The sequence below is a fragment of the Alosa sapidissima genome, chromosome 17 (assembly GCF_018492685.1).
Source record: "Alosa sapidissima isolate fAloSap1 chromosome 17, fAloSap1.pri, whole genome shotgun sequence".
NCBI classification, from domain to species: domain Eukaryota; kingdom Metazoa; phylum Chordata; class Actinopteri; order Clupeiformes; family Clupeidae; genus Alosa; species Alosa sapidissima.
The window spans coordinates 21682965-21692964 of NC_055973.1; the positions used below are offsets into that span (position 1 = coordinate 21682965).

The window sequence follows — 10000 nt, forward strand, 5'->3', positions numbered from 1 at the left end:
ATTGCAAGGCTTTGATCAGTTTTAATATTCACTGAAATTGACTTGCACCTGCTAGATCTTCACAAGGGAGAATTCTCTGAGAGAGCTCAGAGGATTTAAAATGTTTTGAATTATGAATGGAGTCCCCTCTCAGTCTTGAATGTTTGATAAAACTCATGTCTGATAGGATGGAATGATGTTGTAGTATTAATTCTTTATGCAAGAGAATATTGCACAAATGCCCATTCTACACATCTTTCTCTATATTGAGGTCTACATACTAAATGACCATCCGCACAGCTTTTAATATATTGTCCACTGTCAGTGTTGCCACAGTTACCTTGGAAAAGTAATCTGATTACGGATTACTGATTACTCCTTTAAAAAGTACCTTAGTTACTTTACTGATTACTTGATTTTAAAAGTAACTAAGTTAGATTACAAGTTACTTTATTAGTTACTTTCAGCAGCTGCCAACAACACCCCCACCGCCTCAACATAAAAATGATAACCGGTTTAGCCAATACTCACTATACTGGAAGTGCATTTTAACAGTAATGTCAGCAATGTATAGCAGACATCCCATAACCTACAGTACTTAGATACTGAAATTCAGATGTTTGTTCAATAATGTCTAAGTACACCAAATACGGAAGGCCTATTGATAGAAATTGTTATAGTAAAATATGTAGATTTGTTTGTAGATTTTTTTTTATGTAGCCTTGGCAACTAGCCATCATGTATAGGCCTGAGTAATATGCAAATGAAATTACACTTGTTAAACTCACCTCAACAAGTCTTTTGCAATCATTTAACCCACCGTGAGCAATGCTAAAGTCGCTGTTACAAACAGTGCAGTGTGCAAGACTATCATTAAGTGTGCTTGCAAAGCAGCACACTTATTGTTCTTCTTAAGTTTTATTATTATTAAGTGTGCTTGCAAAGCAGCACACTTATTGTTCTTCTTAAGTTTTATTAAGTGTGCTTGCAAAGCAGGCAGGTTCTTCTTAAGTTTTATTATTATTTTTCCCGTCTCCCTAATTTTTTGTCAGCCCTAGCGCCTAGGCCCTTTGAGACAGAGACACCGTTCCAACTTTAAAACGTCCGGTCAGTACCGGTGTAAGTTGGTCGCGAAGATGACGTCAGGTGGGCGTGCCGTTCGTCCGCCATATTGGATTGAACAGAAAGCGAAACTAAATTTTCACAGGTCACAAATTTGGTCCGAACGCCACGAAACTTGACGTACATTATCCTTGGACCAAGCCTCACAAATGTTAGCGGAAGGATTTTTGATTTTCGAAAGCGTTTGCCCGTCACAGCCAAACGAAATCGGCGGCGAAGCTCCGAAACAGGAAGTCGTCCATATCTCAGGAACACTGTCACATATCGATACCAAATTTTGTATATGAACTGGGGACTCCAGTGTGAGGGTGCATAGGCAAAAAAAAAAAAGAAATATTCCAAAAGTTTCCATCATTTGGCAAACCACCCACGGGTATTTGGTAACTCACACCATTCACCATTCACCTTCTATCACAATGCCTTCCATGTATGCACAATGTCTCAAAGCAGACACAATGTCTCCAGGCAACCTTGCCCAATCATGAAATCCTTGCTCTGCCATGGGATAGTATGGACTTACGAACTGAAAAAGAAAGGAGAACAGTAGCTATATATAGCTTACATAATAGAGTTGTTTTCACATTGACTGTATTCAAATTCAATGTTTCATTATTGTTAAATATCATGATGGGAGAGTATTATTAAATGTTACAAGTATGCAAATGCATATGTTTACGGGCATTTAGGTTTTACTGTGTTGTTTTGTTGTAAAGACATGCAAGGCATTCTGGGCCGTAATGAACAGTGGTCGGCAGCTTTATCAACCGTCTCTGGTATTAATATGAATAGGTGTTTCTGTAAACCTAGGGATAATAAACAGCTATCTCTGTTACAAAAACGAGCTGGTAATCGCTCATTGAAGAGGGTACTATGATAAAAAGATTGTTTTCCTAAAAGCATGGAGTTGACGAAAGAATAAACAATCAATGTCACGTTAATGTTAAATAGCCTAGAACTATCTGAACGCTAGGTGGCAACGTTGTATTACATTTCACTAGTGTAGCCTACTTGAAATACGGTGTGAGATTCCCAAGTAAGGAAGGTGCAAATATTATGGAATTTATCATGGGAAATTATTGGAAATGTTATTTCTTGTTTATTCTAATTGCAAACCACACACATCCATTCGGAATCACACGTACACATTTAATACTGAAAGACTATCATTTCGTTTATTTGATGTTGCCTTAGCAACACAGCCTTCAGAGCAAAGATTCTAGAACAGGGCGTCAGAGAGACACGTTTTGAGTTTGTGGCCAAGAACCTAAAATATCGGTTTCCATGTGCTGGATGGTGTGCGTCCTTTATGAAAGTAAGTGTTTTATACAGTTAACGTTACAGACATAATGAGTCATGTTGTAGTGGTCAACATAAATGTGCCCCTTCTGTTATTAGAATGCTAAGCGGAGAAGCATGCTAAGCAGAGATTTAGTATCATTAATTTCTTGTGTTGCTAGCTATAGGGAGGAGGAGATGTAGTGCTATGTTGCTAATTGGGATTTATGTTGTTTAGCGTAATGCCATGGTCATTTGAAATGAGATGCTTGCACTCGTAACTTCGTCACGTGTAACTTTAGGACTGCTATTTTTTTTTTACTAACAGTAATTCACGAAGCACTTTAGCCCTAAAAGTAGCACCTACGTCTGTGACGGCTTAAAAGAAGTGGCAAGGACTCCTAACGCGATGTTTTGAAATGCGTCTACTATTGTCTACAGGAGCTTCCAATCGCGAGGGAACTTGCATTGTAGGCATAACTAAGGGATGCAATAACACCACCAACAACCAAAACTAGCCTACTCATTGTCAACATGTACATGAAATGTAACGTTTCATGTGTATCAAATTAAAATGTTTTCTTTGCAAACGTAAGCATAGGCATATGGTGACAGATTAATTTATTAATGCTGCTGTGTGAATCACGGTAAGCGCGAATGAAGTGGCCACTTCTTAATGGGACCCACTGTATGGAAGTGGGATAAGTAAAATAGAGATGTTTTAAATAAGATAAGGTTAATCAGAATTCTACGATATGCCCGCTTGACAACGGCAGAGATAGAACTGGCCTTTGGCCATAGCAACCATCCATTTAGAACGACTGGCCTTCATAGCAACCAAAGATCTGAGCTGTGTTGCAATGTGAGGCAAAGTATAGAAAGGTGATGAAACATACAGAGACAGGTCAAGAAATATAGTGCAATGTAGACAGTAGTATACAGTTGATTTACAGACGGTGGTTTAGAGTAATATGAAGTATTCCTTTATTCTGAGATAGGCTACATCAATAGGCTCTCAAAACAACCCCAGGCTCACAAAACAATCCCAAACAGACATACGGTCTTTATAGAGCAAATCCATATAGATTATTTGTCAAATAAACCAGTAAAACATAATTTGTGGGATGGAATATATAACATTCACACTCATAGCTCATATTTTTTTAAAATAAATCAGTGAAAAAGTATCCTGACAAACAAGTAGCTTTTTAATGCCTTGGTCATATTTCATAATTTCAATTCCTCTGTAGGTTACCTGATAGCCCAGTTTGAGAGGCGCAAGACGTGACATTATTTATTTTTGCAGCCAATCACTGCTGTCATTTTATTTTATTGATTTGATCTCAGTCATAGAAGCTAAATTCGAAGGCAGGCCAAAGGTAAAATCCAACGAATCACATTCAACCCGCAAGCCAATAGTTGAATAGCCCTCTCCTAGAGCTTTTGGGATATTGCCACTGCTCCAACACTGAAAGGCACCGTTACAATGCCTGGATCAAGCCAGGTTCAGCATAGCGTATGCCACTGTCTGCTCACGTTGCTGACCGGACCAGGGCAAGCACACTTTCGCAGTTCCCGCCGGAAATGCAGTCTAGTTATATTTTAATCTTATTAGACAATTGGGTATACTTTTGTGTCTGATGTGAAATGGGTCTTAAATCTTCCTTTTTGAGGGGCACTGATGCTGCCATGACGCTCCTGTTCCTAGATGCACTGACTGAACTGATTAATTAAGTTTATGAGAAAAGAGATATTTAAGCACACTTACACTGAAAACTGATTGGTTGATTTAGCAAAAACAGACCAGGATGCTCTCTGTCTTGGATGCGCTTCAGGCACAAACGCACCACTCCTCGATTTGAAGTCCGGTCTGGCTTGCGTGCTCTTGTTCGCTCTAGGTACCGGGAGATTTTATGTAATTTGCGGGCGTCAGGAAGGCCTATCAATATGTGGGAGACTTGGAATGTCTAGCTAGCCAGCACAGTATGTACAATGTACCTTAATGTTGTCAGGTTTAGCTGACACAAACTCAAAGTAATGACTGATGAAATGTGCATCTCTCTCCCTCCCTCCATTGTTGTTTACGTTTGTGTCGCTGTGTGGTTTTACATGTGAATTGTCCTCATGCTGAAAACTTGAGCATAGCCTACATGACCTACATGCCCAAGACAAGAAGAAAGCAAAGAATATATCTTTTTACGAAGGAAAATAACAAAAATAGTAATGCACAGTAACTTAGATAAGTAACTTTAATCTGATTACTGGTTTGTAAATAGTAATTGTAAATTGTAAAATAATTGTAAATAGATTACTCGTTACCGAAAAAAGTGGTCAAAATAGACCAGGCGTTACTGGCATTACTGTCCACTGTATACCATATGACCTTGTGGGCCCTGGAGACAGTTCCATTTCTCACTATTTTCTGTTAGTCCATCAGATAATCTTGTGCTCATTGGTATGTGGTGAAGCAAATTAACAATGCATCCTCTAGCTTTACCTGCAGCTAGCGGACAAATGACTGAGCATCTCTGTTGATAGCTATATAATTCACAATCAATCATGAGCAGCTCTTAAAGTGGCTTGTTGTGCATCCATATTCATAACCTTGAGTTATAAATAACCACTTGGGTCACATATCATGCCTTGTATAATAAAATTTTAAAGCGCTCGGTCAATGATAGCGCATCCGCATGAATATTTATCAGGCCTGTGTGAATGTTTATCTCGACTGGAGGGAGAAGAGTTTCATTAAGAGTTTTTAAGAGGCATCAGTCTCTGCAGTCACGGGGGGGGCACTCTGGCTCTGATCTGGCACTGATCTGGCACTGATCTGGCCCTGATACGGCCGTGATCCGGGCCTCACAAACTAGGGCCCTGTGCAGCCCAGAATTAGCAGCTGAGTAAATGAGCTTTCTGAGCAGAAGGTTTTAACGGGGAGGGAGGAGATCACTCTTAATGACGAAGCTGGGTCACCTTAGAGCTCAGAGTCTAAAAGCAGAAGGAAGTGGAGGTATTTCTGTCTGATTTTTACCCTCAGAGGGGTGGTAGTGGTGTGTGTGTGTGGCTGGGGGGGGGGGGGGGGGTCTGGACGGTCTCTGTCTTTGGGAAAAGGTTACCGTATCTCCTCATTAGCCTGAAGGTCAGGGAGGTGTGGGCATATGGACAGCCAATCTCAGTAGAAGGCATGAGGGAGAGACTAGCATTAGTGCTTTAGCATAGCCTATTACTGGGGAAGTTGCATTGTATCTTTAGGGCTTTAGCGTAGCCTATTACTGGTGAAGTTGCATTGTATCTTTAGCGCTTTATCATAGCCTATTACTGGTGAAGTTGTGTTTGTATCTTTTCACTGTCATCATGCATAATATGCATTGCACTACATCACTACACATCCAACTGTTCAGATACCACAGATGTGTTGACACCAGGGCTGCACAGCGGCCAGGAAACAGCTCTGACACATAATGCAACATGTCCACGACACCACTGAGATGAAAGCCTTGTTATCACAGCACAGTAGTACACAAGCAACTGCACATTCACACAATGCAATTGCATGGTCTGCTGTGCCACAGGGACATGACAGAGGCATTAGTGCAGTAGAGTGGCATGAACTTCAACGACAGCCCTGCTGGGAATTACATTCCGTTCCGCAACAATTTCTATGGTGAATTCAATGAACCCAGATATTCTTTAGAACGTTCATTTTAACACCTTTAAGGGTTAACCACACCGTGGAGAAGGGAGGAGGAGGTAAATGGTATGACATACATTACAATGCCATTACAAAGCTATATGTTTCCTCTATTAGGTTCACAGTAGTGCAGTGCAACATATATAGTAGTGGTGCTTAACTGTATGGTGAGCTCTAGGTTTACATAGACAATAGCATATGTATTACATTGTAACAATGTATGCAATTACATTGTAATAAAGGTTTATATGTGCATAGCTGTGCTGGTGCCAAGGGCATTTTCACACAATCATACAGAAATAAATGATGATTCCCTCCAGTTCCTCTAGATAACTGTGATGGCATCTGCTGTGTCGGATAATGATGATGATAATGGTGATGTGACTAATTAGACAATTGAGAGCCATTTTCTCGTATTCCCAGAAGGACTTTCACTTAGCCATGCTCTTCAGAAAAGTATAATGGAAAAAGAAAACTTAGTAACTTTTTTTAGAAGTTAATGAGAGAGAGAGAGTTTGTGTGTATGTGTGTGTTTGTGTGCATGTGCGTGCGTGTGTGTGTGTGTGTGTGTGTGTGTGTGTGTGTCTGTGTGTGTCCATTAAGGACCATGCAATTTCATCAAGGAGCTGTCCCCTGAGTATTTGGTGATTGCATCTCTGTGTGTCATTTTTCTGAGATCTCACAGACACCACTGTGTCTCCTGCCAGTCCAGTAACCACGACAACAGGGGCCCGCTACTGATAGGCAATCGTCTAATCAGGCCTGCCATCATCAATCCATCATCTGAAGCTCTGGGCATGTTTAGATACCTACAGGAGTGATGAGACCTGGTGTCATGCAATATGCCACTTCACTAATGGCAACCTCTGTGATGCTATTTCCTTTCTCTCTGCTGGGGCAGCCGTGGCCTACTGGTTAGCGCTTTGGACTTCGAACCCGACCAGTAGGCACGGCTGAAGTGCCCTTGAGCAAGGCACCTAACCCCTCACTGCTCCCCGAGCGATGCTGTTGTTGCAGGCAGCTCACTGCGCCGGGATTAGCGTGTGCTTTACCTCACTGTGTGTTCACTGTGTGCTGAGTGTGTTTCACTAATTCACCGATTGGGATAAATGCAGAGACCAAATTTCCCTCACGGGATCAAAAGAGTATATATACTTATACTTATACTCCAAAACGGCTCTGACCGTTCAGTATACTCTGACTGGGGCCGGGACAGTTTCCACACCTAGATTGAACCTCTATTGTATACATTGCATTGTAGTTTCACGTCCTTGCTAAGAAGCCGTATCCAGCGTAATCCTTGGGATTTAAAGACAGGCTACAGAAAAAGAAGGGATGCAGTGAAAAGCCAACTGATTATGCATGTATAATCTGACTCGATTAGCCCCTGCTTAGTGCGGTCATACAGCTGAATCTCATCTTCTTTTATGTATCTAAGCATGCTAACACACACACACACACACACACACACACACACACACACACAAAGCAGAGAGAGAGAGAGCCTGAGAGAGAACGAGAGACCAAGACAGAGACAGAGAGATTTCTTTTGACACCTTCTTCTGTTGTGAGAATTGAGAGATTGAGAGCACGCCAGTGAATGGAACCATTGTGATATGCACCATACTGTATTAGGTGCTGACAATGCAAGCCATCCAGATGGATGAATTAAGTCTTTCCAGCCTTCTAAGTCCGACTGTCTACGCCTGTCTATTCACCATCTTTGTCCAACCCCCTGCTGCTTTTAGTTCATTAGTATGATTTAACCAGCGCAGCACGGCTTCATTGGTGCTGTTCATTTGTGCTTTATTAGCACCAATTGATTTATCATCGGGCAGGCTGATTAAGAACTCTGACACATGTCATCAGTGAAAGCTGGGCTGACATGTTGCCAAGGGACAGGATAGAGATCAATCGGAACCTTAATCGTGTTTGTCAGAACATTGTCCGGTTGTTGTTGTGTGTAAACAAGAAGTCAGTCAAGGAAAACAACGCTGAACGATATTGTTAAAGTAATCAAGGAGCATGGTGATTTGTTCAATTGCTTGTTTAGTGAAAGTGAATAGCATTTGATAGTAACTATTAGACCAAATGATAGTAACTGGACAGCACACGGTTTCATCTTAGCTTTTATGTCTGAGAGGGCATCATTTTCCCCCGGGAGAAAAACTGAAATTCCCATTCAGATAGAACAAAGTGTTTCTGCCCATCCCTCTCTCTCTCTCACTCCCCCCTCATCTCTCTCCCCATGGCCATTTGTTCAAAGGGAGCAGCAATACTTTAACCCGCCGTGTGAATTAAGGAGGACAGCAGATTGTTTCTCTTTTAAAATAATTGATGAGCTGCTTTGAGAGGTGACTCAGGCGAAAAGCCACATGTTTTGATACAATAAAAATTGATCAGCTGCACTTTCTTCCTGGCTTCGTCATTTAGGGAGCCGCTGCAAAGCAATTTCAGCCCCAGTCGATGACTAATTCAGAGCAGGGTCTCATTTGTGCCAGCCATCTATCTTACAGAGCAGAACACAACACTGTGCTGTGTGTTTGACGTCTTGCATAGTTATTCTTACCTTATACCGAACTTAGAGTTTGTGTGTGTGTGTGTGTACTGTATGTGTGTGTGAATGGTGCGAGAGAGAGAGAGAGAGAAGCCGCCTGCCAGCTTCCCCACAAAGGTAGGATGACCACAATCAGTAGATGTAGCGCCAGTGTAAAAGTGTTTGATTGAGATCTGATCTTGAGATCTGATCTTAACCAAATAAAACCGCCAGGATGATAATATATCTTTAGTCTTGGTGAGTAAGGATGGCGATATTGGGGAAGGTGAAGCCACAGCACCTGCCAAGCCATGACACACACCTGTCACCATCTTGATCTCATTTGAGAGGTGAGTCAGGTGAAATAGAATAGTTCTATTCAACTCAGCGGAATATAACTGAATTTCTACTGTACAAGTTCTGAGCTGGTCTTAAGGCTCACACAAGTCAATAAGGTACATGAGAATAACCCAGGTAATACAACCAATTGTCAGCCTTGCCATCCTTGTCCAAAAAACACAGTAGAAAATCCTAGAATTCTAAAATCTAGGTGAGATAAATAACCTTAAATCAAATGAATATATGCTTATTTTTATATTGTTCACTCAACAAGATTGTTTTATTATTATTTGATTTCAGTTTTTTTGACCTTGTTATAAGTTAAAATATTCTTGTTCCATTGGCAAATCTTGCCAGATAATTTATTTTAAGTAGTATTTCCACAAAACAAGACACTCTAAAAATGTCTTGTTATAAGGAAATCATAGAAAAATATTCCCTTGATTTAAGGTTATTTATCTCACTTAGATTCTAGAATTCTACACTACAAAAAATAAAATTGTGTTATTAAGTGTTAATAATATTTTATTACATGGCTCTTCATAATGCTGAAGAATGCTTTTGCTAATGATTTTACGAGAAAGCGCTTTCACTCAGTAGATTCGCCCTAACCAAATTATCATGCAAAAAAATACACACATACACATATACACTCATAGACACATGCACTCCCATCCACACAGACACACACACATATGCACACACACACACACACACACACACACACACTCTCTCTCTCTCTCTCTCTCTCTCTCTCTCTCTCTCTCTCTCTCTCTCTCTTACACACACACACACACACACACATATGTACACACACACGCACTCACACACATGTACACAAACTCATACACACTCACACGCACATTATGGTGCCATCGCATGATGCCTATATACCACAAACTACTTGTATAATTAGAAATGATTTGGCAATACAACGTGTATTTTTGTCAGGCCAATAATGCCCTGTTGAATTGAATTGAAAGAAAGAAAGAGAGGGAGAGAGAGAAAAAACAGAGAGAGGGAGGAAGAGAAACAGTGAGTAGGACAGATAAATAGGC

General features: G+C 40.8%; 1 protein-coding gene across 2 annotated transcripts in view; it reads left to right on the forward strand.

The window, feature by feature from the left end:
• grik4 (glutamate receptor, ionotropic, kainate 4) overlaps positions 1 to 10000 on the forward strand; it is a 347457-nt gene that overhangs the window by 214691 nt on the left and 122766 nt on the right. The window lies entirely within an intron of this gene.